Here is a 13,822-nt window from a genome sequence, read left to right as displayed (position 1 = left end):
CAGCAGTGAGTAAATTGGACAAAGGCGTGGAGCTTGAAGTCTAATGTTGTTATTGTTGTTGTTAGGTGTTGTTGAGTCGATTCCGACTCATAGAGACCGTATGTACAACAGAACAAAACACTGCCCAGTCCTAAGCCATCCTCACGATTGCTGTTATGCTTAAGCCCATTGTTACAGCCACGGTGTCAATCCATCTCTCTGAGGGTTTTCCTCTTTTTTGCTGACTTTTTACTTTACCAAGTATGATGTCCTTCTCCAGGGACTGATCCCTCCTGATCCAAAACCAGACCAAACCCAGTACTGTCAAGTCGATTCTGACTCATAGCGACCCTACAGGACAGAGTAGAACTGCCCCACAGAGTTTCCAAGGAGTGCCTGGCGGATTCGAACTGCGGACCGCTTGGTTAGCGTCCGTAGCACTTAACCACTACGCCACCAGGGTTTCCATCTTAGCAAGGAAGAATGAAGAAAACTAAAGATACCAGGGAAAGGTTAGTCCAAACGACCAATGAACCACATCTACCATGGCCTCCACCAGACTGAGTCCAGTACAACTAGATGGTGCCTGGCTACGGCCATTGACTGCTCTGATGAGGATCACAATAGAGGATCCCGGACAGAGCTGGAGAAAAATGTAGAACAAAATTCTAACTCAAAAAGAAAGATCAGACTTGCTGGCCTGACAGGGACCAGAGAAACCCTGAGAGTATGGCCCCCAGACACCCTATCAGCTTAGTAATGAAGTCACTCCTGAGGTTCACCCTTCAGCCAAAGATTGGACAGGCCCATAAAACAAAACAAGACTAAAGGGGCAGACCAGCCCAGGGGCAAGGAATAGAAGGCAGGAGGGGACAGGAAAGCTGGTAATAGGGAACTGAAGGTTGAGAAAGGAGTATGTTGATGTGTCTTGGGGTTGTTAACCAATGTCATAAAACAATATGTTTACCGACTGTTTAATGAGAAACTAGTTTGTTCTGTAAACCTTCATCCAAAGTACAATTTAAAAAAAAAAAAAAAAAAACTCTCCTGTCTTTAAAAAATCCCCTCTTTTGGTCCCAGATTCTATTCTAGCATCTCTCCGCTGACTTCCCTGTCCTGAGCAGCCTTGCTATCAGAAGGCTTCTATCCTCCGTTTCCTCTTCACTGTGGACACCCTCTGTGGAAACCATCCTTGCAGACAGATGTCACCAAGAGCTCTTCTCGCTCCCATCCCTAATCTCTAAATCCAAGGGCATTTTCCCAGGTCTTATCTTTTTTTTTTTTAAAATAGTATTTTATTGTGTTTGCAATGAAAATTTACACAGCAAATTAGGTTCCTGTTTGTCAGTTTCTGCACAAATTGTTCTTTGTCATTGGTTGCCTTTTTCACAATGCATCAACATTCTCTTTAATTACATTCTGGTTGTTCTGTTCCCAGTACTCTAGTTTCCCTCTCCCTTGTCTTCTCATCTTTGCTTTAGAGTAATTGTTGACATTTTGGTCTCATATAGATGGTTTTTTAATGGAGCAGTATACTCATGGATAATATCCTTTAGAAAAAAATAAATGGAGCAATCATTATGATAGTTTTTTCTCAAGGTCGTCTGTAAGAAAGATGACCATGTAATTTCATTATCCAAATGGGACACATTTGAGAGTAAAAGGGAGGGGTGCTGCATTAATTAGTCAGGGACGACAGGCGAAAATTGGGACTGTGCCTGCAAAACCAGGGTGTATTGTCGCCTGGCCTGTAAGTCAAATCATAGTTTCAGTGCAGAAAAGGAGTCGTCTACACAAAGGAAATCCTACCTCAAATGTTATAAACAACCTTTAATTTAACCATTTCATAATTTCACATTCTTATGTATTACCCTTTTTTAAAGTGGAGGCTTATCTGTACTGTGCCATATCAGTGCTAAAAGGAATAATATTAAGGTTCTCATTTGTAGCTTAGCAATGAAATTGTCCCTTATAGAGAGCTGACAAGTGATCTCACACACAGAGACAGGTACTTCAGATCTGAACACAGTGAAAAGAACCATCAAAACTTCTGGTAAAGTAGAGAATTGCATGTTTAGAAAGCAAAAATTTCAGATAGAGAAAGCTAATACCCAAGTGCAATGCATTTGAAATAATATTTAAAAATTGCTGTCTAGATAGTGTTGACACACTGCCGTCGAGTTGGTTCTGACTCCCAGTGACCCTTTAGAACAGAGTAGAACTGCCTGATAGAGTTTCCAAGGAGCACCTGGCAGATTTGAACTGCCAACCTCTTGGCTAGCAGCCGTAGCACTTAACCTCTACGCCATCAGGGTTTCTAACTGGGTGTAGTTACCTCTTAAAATAAAACTAAGACATGTACATTTGCAGCTCCAGTTACAGCTGGAATCAGCCTTATTTATGGTTTAATCTGGTGGGTCCCAAACGTAGCTGTCCCTCCAGGTAACCTGGGGGAGCTTTTGTGAATATGCAGAATCCTAGCCCTGGGAGATTTTGATGCACTAGGTCACAGATGGCCCAGAGCAGGGGTCAGCAAACTATGACCACTGGCATACTGGTCGAATCCAGCCATGCCCATTCACTTGGATATACGAGGGCAGAGCTGAGTGGTGTGAGGCCTGCAATAGTTACTATCTGGCCTTATTAGTTTCCTAGTTCTGTCAGAACAAAGTACCACAATCCAGGTGGCATAAAACCACAGAAATATATTCCTCACAGTTCTGGAAGCTAGTAGTCTGAATTCAGGGTGTCAGCAGGGCCATGCCTATCCAAAGGCTCCAGGGGAAGATCCTTTTTTGTCTCTCCCAGCTCCTGGCAGCCCCAGGTGTTTTGGCTTGTGGCAATGTAATGCCAATCTCTGCCTCCATTTTCACACGGCCATCTTCCCTTTGTATCTACCTGTATCTTCTCCTTTTCTTATTAGGACTCCAGCCATATTGGGCTCAGACCCCCTCTACTCCAGTATGGCTTCATGTTAACTTGACTAATGACATCTGCAAAGGCACTATTTCCAAATAAGATCCTATTTACAGGTAAGGGGGAAGGGAAGGGTTAGAACTTCAGTATGTCTTTTTAGGGGACACCATTCAACCCATTACATGAAACCCATTGCAGGAAACATTGATTGATCCATGGACTAGAGGAATCAGTATTTTTCAGAGCTATTCAGGAGATTCTGATGCTTGGGAATTACTGATGACAATTTGTATCCAACATTTGCAAAAACAGTAAGCCAGAGGCGCAGAGAGGTGAAGTGACTTTCCCAGTGTTTCAAGGTCAAGACTGGACTGAGTAACTCCTCATTTTTTAGCCCTAATCTTCCTACCGTATCGCCTCACCTCTCTAATGATGCTCCCAGCTTCCATGAAAAATCAGCCCCTTTACTTGGCCATTGTGGAGCTCAGTTGACAGCAGTCAGTTCCCTGGCACTCGACGATGAATAATACAGTGACTTGGCTTGTCATCTGTCATTGCAACTTTCATGCGTGCCAGAATGCCTTCCCCTTGTCACGGGCACCATCTGGATGTAAAACCATGTGGAATTTCCAACAAGCGGCATTTGATAAACATGGGACATGGAAATCTCTGAAGCAAAAGACTTGTGGGGAGTAAAAGAGGTCATGTGTCCAGACAGAGAATCATTTATTTATCAGTTCATTCATTCAACATACATTTTCTAGGTGCCTTAACTATTAGCCAAGCACTGTACTGGGCATGGGAAATTTAGTCATGAACAAAACAGACATAGTCTCTGTCCTCATGGATCCTATAATTTGATGAAGGAGGCAAACATTAAATAAATAAATAGGTAGATAGATAAATAGATGGGGAGGTAGAGAGACACTTGGAATTGCCGTGAGTGGTGTAGACAAGTACTTGGTGCCAGGACAAATGCAGTAATGACAAAAAGAGACAACAATCATGGAGTGCCTGTTACGGCCCGGGAACTCATCTACATGATTTGTATGTAATAACTCATTTCATCTTCGCGGCAGTCCTGTTATTTCAACCCCATTTTACAGATAGGGAAGTTGAGACACACCTTGGTTCATTGCCTTGCCTATCATCACATGGCCAAGAAATGATGAAGCCAGGACTTAACTCCACTCTATCTTGCCCTAGAGACGTTAACCACCATGTCTTATGCCCCCAACAGAAGGATGCCATCCTAAGAAAGCTCCATGTAAGTTGATCTGGTGTCTTTCACAAAGCCTGGCACATACAGGCATTCTATAAACATATAATGATTGTATGAATGAATTCATTAATGAAGGCGTGCATATATATGTATGTGTATATTTTTAAGAATTATATCTGACGTAAAATGAACTGTTGTGAGTTCTACGTTACCCAGTCTCAGTTTTTCCTTTTTGAGTCTTTGAGCTGTTAGCAGCTATTTCAGCCAAAACACTGCCACACTCTCTCATATGAAAGGTGAAATGGAATAATTAGACAGAGCTCATTAAATCAGTTAAATGATTCTGAAGTAGGAACTAGAGAATCATAATTTACTAAAATGTTTGAAGTATTACCATGCAGCGAGAATAATAAAACTTAGAAGTGACACTCTTCCAAGATTGCTGTGAGCAAAAAAGGCAATCGATCACAGACATAGAAACATCGAAGACTTGTTTATCGCATTTTCTTAGCTTATAAAGCTTTGTCCAAAAGCACACATGGTTACGAAGAAGTTCAGCTGGTCCAGATTCTCAGAAAGCAGGTGTGCCCTAGAGGTTTGGATGGGTCAGATGCGACTGAGGTTATTTCCGGAGCACTCAGCAGGTAGGTGACCTGTAGACCAATTTTAAGTGGCATCTTTGTAAACCTCAAGCTGTGTTTCTTTGAACAAGTTAGAGGGCTTTTTGCCACCTAGTACAGTAGTCACACTGTCATCAGGTAACAAGAGTGGACTCCATCAGGTACACCATTGCTGGTTACTGGGGTGTTTCTCCAGGCATGCTTAATCTTGATCGCCAGCTTTGGTGCTCTCAATGACGAATGCCCTGAACACATCCAAGCATTTGTTTGGCTCTTGGGTTACCCACGTAAGATGAAAGGAGAGAACATTTCCTGACTGAATGTATATTTCTGGAAATCCTCCAACCCCTTAACATAGTTAATCAACAAATCAAATATCCAACTTTCTTATTCAGTCTTTATACATGAAGGGAATATCATAGCCCTTCCCCACTCTTTGACTGACTCACTCCTACTTTAGGGCCCAATTTAAATGCTGTATTCTCAAAAAAAGCCATGCGGAATCTCAGACTAGGCTGGGGACCCCATTTGCCCTCTCCTGGTGCCCTGTTCACAGGTGGCCCAAGAAGATAATTTGTATAATTAATTGTGTAATATCTTGTGCACTGTGAGGATAGACTATGTCTATCTTGTTCATCAATGGAGTCCCAGGGTAGCTCAAATGGTAAAGTGCTCAGCTACTAACTTAAAGGTTGGTGGTTCAAGTCCACCCAGAGGCACCTTGGAAGAAAGGCCTGGTGATCTCCTTCAAAAAATCAGCCCTTGAAAACCCTGTGGAGCACGGTTCTACTCGGACACACACGGGGTGGTTGCCTTGAGTGGGAGTTGCCTTGATGGCAACTGGTCTGGTGATTCTGTTCCTGTTTTTTTTTCACTCTCCACCCAACTGCCCCTTTTCTATTAGAGATCCAATATGTTTGATGAGATTCTTTCATTCATTTGACACATACAGTATATTCTCTGTGCCAGGCTCCCCCAGGAACTTGATAAACTTTAACTCAGTACCTGAAACAATCCCTGTTGTTGTGTGCCCTCAAGTTGATCCCGACTCCTAGGGACCCTACAGGACAGAATAGAACTTCCTATGGGATTTTCTGGACTAATTTTATGGGAGCAGATTGCTAGGTCTTTCTCCAGCAGAGTTGCTGGTGGGTTCAAACTACTGACCTTTTTGGTTAGCAGCTGAGCATTTAACCATTGTGCCGCTCGGGCTCCTTACTGAGTAGGCATTACTAGTGTTGTTTTGCAGAGAAGGAAATTGGGGTAGAAAGCTTAACTGGTTTACTCAAGGCCACCCACTAGTCAATGGCAGGAAGCGGGATTCCGGTACACTTTTCTCTGACTCCAAATCACGCACGCTTTCTACTTCAGCATGTTGATGTATTTCTGTTTAGGATCCTCCACCCCCAAACACCGTTTTCTTACTCGCATATCCACACTTATTACAATACCTGTTAACAGTCTGTCTTTCCCAGTAGACTCTTATGTCTATATGTGAAGACAGAAACCATTTCTCTTCTGATCACTGCTGCATCCCTGGTGTCCTGCACAGTGCCTGGCATGTAATGACCAAACCTGTTACTGTTGACTCCAACTTATAGCAACTTCACAGGACAGAGTAGAACAGCCTCATAGGATTTCCAAGAAGCTGCTGGTGGATTCGAACTACTGACCTTCTGGTTAGCAGCGGAATGCTTAACCACTGGCGCCACCAGGGCTCCCTGACATGTAATAAGCACTTAAACAATCATGGAATCTGTGAATGAATGACTTCTTTCTCCTACCATTACACAAGTTCATGTTGAAGTCCATTTTTCTGGAGAGGATACAAATTGGAACCAAACCCTGCAGCCATTTCTCTACAACTGTAACATTGTAAACATTCGTTTTCTATTTTATTTATTTAGAGCTCTCTTATTGAAAGAAGAAATGTCTCCCTCCCTCCTTGATGGTCTCTCCTTCTGCACATTACATTATCTCAGGCCAGCGTGGCATAGGCGGCCACCTGTCTTTTGTGAAAATAGAATACGCATTCTCACAACAGCTGTGTCGTGGTGATTGCCAGGGCCTTGGTATAAACCTGGGACTGGGTTTTTTGTTTTTTAAATTATCTTGGCATAATGTATTCATTATGGAAGTGATCTGAATGAGTTGTAACACGCCAGGACCACTGAAACCATCCCACGCACTGAAGAAGAAAGGCAGCCAGCCGTGGAGAAAAGAGTACCGAACTTCGAACCATAAGGAGTGGTTAGTGGCCTCAGCTTTTCCACTTACTATTTTCACAACCTTAAATGAGCCAGGATTCTTCATTTCTATGGGCCTGAGTTTTCTTATCTATGGAATGAGGATGATAAAATAGATCAGGGAGGACAGTAAAGTGGCATGTGTACCCATCCACTGTTGCCATCTTCCATGACGGACATTGCTAATCAGTAACGATATACTTTCTCATTGATCCAAGGTGCAGCTTCATAAGCTGTATCACAGCACTCCTTACAGCCATCACCCATTAGTCACTGACAATTTGCCTTCCCAGCCATTCTTTCTGGATTCTCACAAATATACGAGTAGCCACTGAATCGATTCCGACTCATGGCAACCCCGTGGCTGTCAGAGTAGAACCGTGCACCGTGGGGTTTTCAATGGCTGATTTTTCAGTAGGTTGCCAGGCCTTTCTTTTATATAGATAGATTAGATAGATAGATAGATAGATAGATAGATAGATAGATAGATAGATAGATAGATAGATAGATAGATAGATAGATAGATAGATTGATTGATTGCCAGGCCTTTCTTCCAAGGAACCTCTGGGTAGACTCAACCCTCCAACTTTTCAGTTAGCAGCCAATCACATTAACCATTTACACCACCCAGGGACTCCCTCAAGAATACAGGGAGCCGGTTTTTGGTGCAAGGCAGGAGGAAGAGAGATGACAGGAGGACAGTTTTTATTCTCCAGAACTTTCCCTGGAAATCACCTTGACCATGATAATGTCACAGATCATTCTCTGAGATGACCTTGGCATACAAAGGTCACTGGAGCCATTCTGGTTCCTGGCTGAGGCCCTCCAGGAGCAGGCCAGGAGCCACCTTCCTTCTGAAGCTGTGCTAGGGCGTCACTATTGGAACACAATTGGGAGATAACTCTGAGATGTTTGCTCGGTTGTGAGAATTCCTTCTTAGCAGTCAGAACCCAGCAGATCACTGTTTAAAATTTGGCTTCCTCCAGGGTAGTCGAGTTAGTGGAAAGACCCCTGGTGAATGACTTTTCATGGCAGAAAAAAGCAGGCCACAGAACTATAGATATACATTAAAAAAAAAAAAAAGAACATGTATGCATACATGAATGTCTGAAAGGATGTACTCATATGGCTGATGTTCAGTGGGCATCCCTAGGTGGTGCAAAGAGTTAGTGCTCTCTGCTGCTCACCAAAAAGTTGGAGGCTCAAGTCTATCCAGCAGTACCTCAGAAGAAATACTTGGCAATCTTGAAAAATCAGCTAGCCAGAATCTTCTGGAGCACAGTTCTACTCTGACACACATGGGGGAGCCATGAGTCGAAATCGGCTGGACTGAAACTGGTAATCTTTAGTGAGTGTCTGCTGTGTGCCACGCGCTACGTGAAATGCTCTGCAAATTCCAAAATGTAAGTCCTCTTACTGTGCCCATTTTACTGATGGGAGAACTGAAGCTGAGGGGGGTTAGGTGACTTCCCCATTGTCACAAGCTTCTCAGGGATAGGAGCCAGGATTCGAACTCAAATATACGACTCCACAATCAGCCCTCTTAACTTCTACATCCTCCTGCCCCCCACCGAAAGTTGGAGAGTGGTTATCTCAGACTGTTGAGATTAGAGATGATTAAAGATATTTTTTTTGTCCTTTGTGCTTTCCCGAGTTCTCCAAGTTTTCTACAATGAACCCGCTTAACTATTGAAAACAGGAAACAAAAACCTTAAAAAGAAAGAATTAAGAGTCTGAGTCAGAAGACCTGGGTTTAACACCTAGCTCTGTTGGGACCGATTGTCTCACCTCAGGCTGGTCCTTTCACTTGTCCGGGCCTCAGTTTCCTTCTCTGTAAAATGTGATTGTTGGACTGAGTAATCTGTAAGGCTCCTTCTAGGTTGGAAGTTTTTACACATTGTCTTGGTGGGGGATGGGGTTAGTATCCAGATGTATTCTTTAACTTTTTTTTCCCTCCTGAGAAGTGATGATTATTAAGCCTTAGAAACTCTTCAGGGGATTTACGTGGTTTTAAAAATTGATAGTGATTCCTGGTGAGCTTGCAAGTTCCCTGGAATCAAAAGAAGCTCCTTTTTATTAAAACCAGGAGTTTCTGAAAGCAGATACGTTAGAACACAGGCATGGTTATCATCAGGGCGGGGGCGGGGGCGGGGGGGGCATTATGCTGAGCCTAGCCTTTTGTACATCCATTTCTATCATCCATGTCTGTTTGGTTGTTTGGTCTAAATTTAGTGGTTTTGTGGTGTGGAGGTCATGAAGGTTATGCTACAGTTAAAATACATGGTGTCTCATTAAGTTGGTTGCATTTATAGATCTTGAGAGGCCTTGGGGTGATAAAAACCTGAGTTATGCATTGCATTAAGCAGAGTTATATAAAGCCTGTTGAATATTAATTTTGTAATGATTCACCTTACAGTTTTATGAGGCTAGATATAAAAAGATGCTGTGAATAATTGAGGCTATGGTCTATAAAATGAAGTCTCGGGAAGAGTAATTGGAAATGAAGAGAGCAAAGCTTTACCCTTCTTTGCTGAGATCAAGCTACTTGAATCCCACTTCCCCTTCCTGCAAATTCAGCCCACCATATTTCTTAAACCATTCCATGAACACATACTAAAAGAACACAAAGCTAATAAGATACAGGTATTTTCTACCATGCTATTATTTTCATTACTCTTAGTTTAGCCTCTAAATATATTTGGTCATTGTAGTCTGAATGTTTCAGAAATCCTTTCCCAGGCTGCATTTTTAAAAATTATTTTTAAAATAAAGCGAGTTCTCTTATGAGAAATAAAATTTTATCTTTTGTGTCACTCATATCTCTTCTCAAATAGCTCTGTGCTAAAGTTATACAAATGGCCAATAAGCACATAAAAAGGTTATCAACATTATTAGTCATCAAGAAAATGCAAATTTAAACGACAATGAGATATCCACCTCACATCTATTAAAATGGCTAAAAGACTGACAACACCAAATGTTGGTGAGGATCGGAGCAACTAGAATGCTTCTATGCTGCTGATGGGATTATAAAAGGGTAAAACCACTCTGGGACATAGTTATTGTTTTTATAAAATCAAAAATACCCTTGTCATAGGACCCAGCAGTTCCACTCCAAGATATTTACTGAAGACAAATGAAAATGATAGTCATACAAAGACTTGTTCAAGAATGTTCATGGCAGCTTCATTCATGATAGCCTGGAACTGGCAACAGTCGGAATGTCCACCAACAGGTGAATCGATAAACAAGCTGTGGTATATCCACACTACAGAACACTATAAAATAAAACAATTAATAAGGAACAAACTACTAACATGTGCAGTAATGTGGATGAATCTCAAAAATATTATGCTGAACAAAAGGAGCCAGACAAAAAAAGAGTCCAGACTGTATGATCCCTTTCATGTGAATTTGTTAAGAAAGCAAAGTCATGTATAGTGACAGAAAGTAGATCAGGGCTGACTGAGGCAGGGGTATCCAGTGATGGGGAAGGATTAAGTGCAAAACGACATGAAGGAATTTTGCAGGGGACAGGAAAAAAAAAATTTTTTTTTTTTCGTTCTAGTGGGGGGTACTGGAGAGTATATATTTGTCAAAATCTATTGCACTGTACCCTGAAAATGGGAGTACTTTGTTGTATGTCAATTGTATCCCCAATAAAGTTGATTTTTAAAATGCCTTTTGCAGTAGCTCTCTTTTTGGTTCATAAGCATATCTAGAAGCTAACCTAAGATACTGATTCCAAATCAAGGCTCTACTGAGTACTGACCGTGAGCTCTTGAAAAAGTTCTTTCAACCATTCTGAGTCTCATATTCATGTATATAAAATAGGTATAATAAATACATTTGGCCAGCCTCACAGAATTGCCCTGAGAAACAAAGGAAATGATGAATATGTTGGTGATTGGTAAATTATGATACAGTGCAGAAAATTAGCTATCACTACCACTTTGTAGTTCACTTTGCAAGTCAAAGTGAAATTACCTTAATATAGGGCCCATGTAAAACTTTAGTTAGCTGACCCTCTTACCTGGCCTCAAAATGAACTCTCCCCATATTGAATGCCTTGCTAAAGCACAGAGATCGTAGCAAATTTCCATAGCATTTAAACAGTACCCACCTGGATAATCCCATGTGACATAGTAGCAATCAACCCACTCAGACTCTAAGCCCTTTGCTTCCAGCAGTGACAACCTACACAATTGTTCCCCCAAGTCAAGACACGCTGTACGAGTTATCTTAGCTTGTCAACGAGGTTTAAATTTCATTTGACTAATGTCTCCAAAGGATCTTCTGTTTTTAGAGCAATGAGCTTCAAGTCATAAGCTAACAAAGTAAGTTTTGATTCTGAATGAAGAGGGAACATTGAAAAGTTGGGTCCTGGGATGTAATCTAAAACAACACATGCATTCAACTGACAAGCAGTCACTGAGTATCTACTATGTATGTTGCCCTTGGCTCTGGTGACTCAGCAGTGAATAAATAGGACAAGCAAGAGCTCTCTCCCCAGGAGACTTGCATTCTAGGTGGGGAAGAAAACCAGCCATCAAGTAAACAATGTAATTTCAGAACCGTACAGGAAATAAACAAGGGTAGAGGATAACACAAATTCAGATTGATGCTATTTAGGATATAGTGATCAGGGAAGATAATATGAGCTAAATTGGATTGATGAAATGGAACCAGATAAAGGAAAATCTGGGGAAATAGTGATCCAAGTAGTAGGAACAGCAAGTGCAAACTCCAAAGTCCCTGTGGTGAGAATGAGGTTGGTGAAGTAAGGTAGGAAAAAGAAGCCAATGTGGGAAGTATCAAGTGTGGAAGGGAATCCAAGATACAACAATTGGTGTCTACTCACCTGAAGCAGTAGAAGAAAAAGAAGACCCAGAAATAGGAGAAAGAAATGGTCTGCAGGTCTAACTGCCGCCCTGAACTACTACCTCCTTTGCCATGAGACCAGAAGAAATAGATTGTGCCTGACTATCATTACTGAATGTTTTGATCAAGGACCCAATAGATGGATCCTGATCAGAAGGAGGAAAAAAGTGGAAGAGAGCATCAAATTCCTTTGGGAACCAGACTGGAGGAACCCCTGAATCTACTGTCCTGAAATAATCTTTAATCCTTGAACCAAAACTACCCCATGAAGTCATCTGTAAAAAAAAAAGAACAGTTTAGCTCAATTAATAAAGGATATTGGTCTTGAATATTTTGCTCTTTTAAAGAATTATCTATATGGGATCAAATTGACAGCAGTAATTCTAAAGCACAGATGAGACCTTCAAGGGACATAGAGAGTAAAAGCTAATGGTGGTGAAACAATATGGGTAGAGATAGAATGCAGACACAATGTGAAGAATGTAACCACTTGCGTTGATCTGTACATGTAGAAATTGTTGAACAGGTATGTGTTTTGTTGTGTATATTTTCACACATACACATACAAAAGAATGAAGGGGAGATTGGCATGAAATGAGGGTTTGAGAGGTGAATAGGGACCCACAAATCTGGGGCTTAACGTTTATCCTTTGTACCTTAAAAAGACACCAAAGTGTGTTAAGCAGAGAAACCATCTGATATATAAATATGGCCACCATTTGAAGAAGGGATTGTGTCAGGTGTCAAGTGTGGAAATTAGTAAGAAGACTATTGAAATCTTCTAAGGGAAAGATGATAGTGGCTTGGAGTAGGGAGATGGCCTTGGAAATAAGGAGATATGGGCAAATAGGGGCTGTGTTTCACGGGCAGAGCTGCTAGGAGTTGATGAATGGGAAGTGATGTGATAAGGGTAAAGAATACAGGTAGTCCCTGACATACAGTGGGGTTCCGTTGTCACGACTCCATCCTAAGTGGGTTCTGACATAAGTCAAATACCTCTTTTTTTAATTTTAGGTTTCATAATTATTGCCTTTTATTATTCTTTTTTATCTTTGTAGATCTGCTCTCTGACCATCTTTGAGTGAGCATCTGAAAATGATAATATCAGCACATTATACACTGCAATGTTGTATGTCATACATATCACTAATGATAAGATGTATTAAAAAAAAAGATGGTCATAAGTGCAGTTCTTCGTAACTTGAATATGTTTTAAGTCAGGAACTACCTGTACATAGGTTTGTGGCCTGAGCAAAGATCCTTACCTAGTTCCATCGAGTCGATTCCGACTGATAGCAAAGATCTTTAGTGGTGGAAATGGTTTCTGTCAACTGGTAACCTAAAGGTTGGAACCCACCCAGCAGTACCACACACACACACACACAAAGCCTCACAATTTACTTCTGTTAAGATTATAGCCAAAAAAACTCTATAGAGCAGTTCTACTCTGTAAGACATGGAGTCACTGTGAGTTGGAACTGATTGGACAGCAACTAACAACTAACCACAACAACGTGGACTGAGCAACCAAGATGGTGAGAATCTTTCTCAGAGACCACCTGGTGTGATTGGCTAGGATGTCTGTATCCTTTGTCTACTGCAGCATGACTGAATAACCCTGAAGACTGGAATAGCAATCAGTATTTGTAAATACCCTGTGGCTGATTGGGAAGACCCTATCACCTCCCTTCTGTGAATCTCCAGACGTGTTAATGAGTGGGTGTTGGAAATGTCATGATCTTCTAATCACAACCTTCTTCTCTAGAAGCCATTTTCAGCAGACAGCAGTTCAGAGCAAAATCCAAACCCTTTCTGGTTTCTGTTGTTTATTGTCGGTATGTCACCGTGGGCATTGTGCTCACTGCAGGGGGAGTGCTCTGAGGGTTGAGTTTTGCTTCGGGAGACTTTTTGGAAGATTGCCCATTTTTGTTAATTATGTCTTGGGAATTATTTTGTCA

At 41.5% G+C, this 13,822-nt stretch overlaps 1 protein-coding gene across 10 annotated transcripts in view; it reads left to right on the top strand.

Annotated features, from left to right (window-relative positions):
• FRMD4B (FERM domain containing 4B) overlaps window positions 1-13,822 on the top strand; it is a 386,278-nt gene that overhangs the window by 76,222 nt on the left and 296,234 nt on the right. Inside the window, exon 4 of one of the 10 annotated variants that reach the window (XM_049863180.1) lies at window positions 2,903-3,011. The exons of 8 other annotated variants lie outside the window; for them this stretch is intronic. The gene's annotated coding sequence lies outside the window, so the exon portion shown is untranslated. Of the gene's footprint in view, window positions 1-2,902; window positions 3,012-3,039; window positions 4,163-13,822 lie in introns of those variants that run through there. One more of the 10 variants, XM_049863184.1, reaches the window with a different exon arrangement.

The sequence above is a fragment of the Elephas maximus genome, chromosome 20 (assembly GCF_024166365.1).
Source record: "Elephas maximus indicus isolate mEleMax1 chromosome 20, mEleMax1 primary haplotype, whole genome shotgun sequence".
NCBI classification, from domain to species: domain Eukaryota; kingdom Metazoa; phylum Chordata; class Mammalia; order Proboscidea; family Elephantidae; genus Elephas; species Elephas maximus.
The sequence above is the reverse complement of the archived record's forward strand: the minus strand, read 5'-3'. Positions and strand labels throughout refer to the sequence as shown.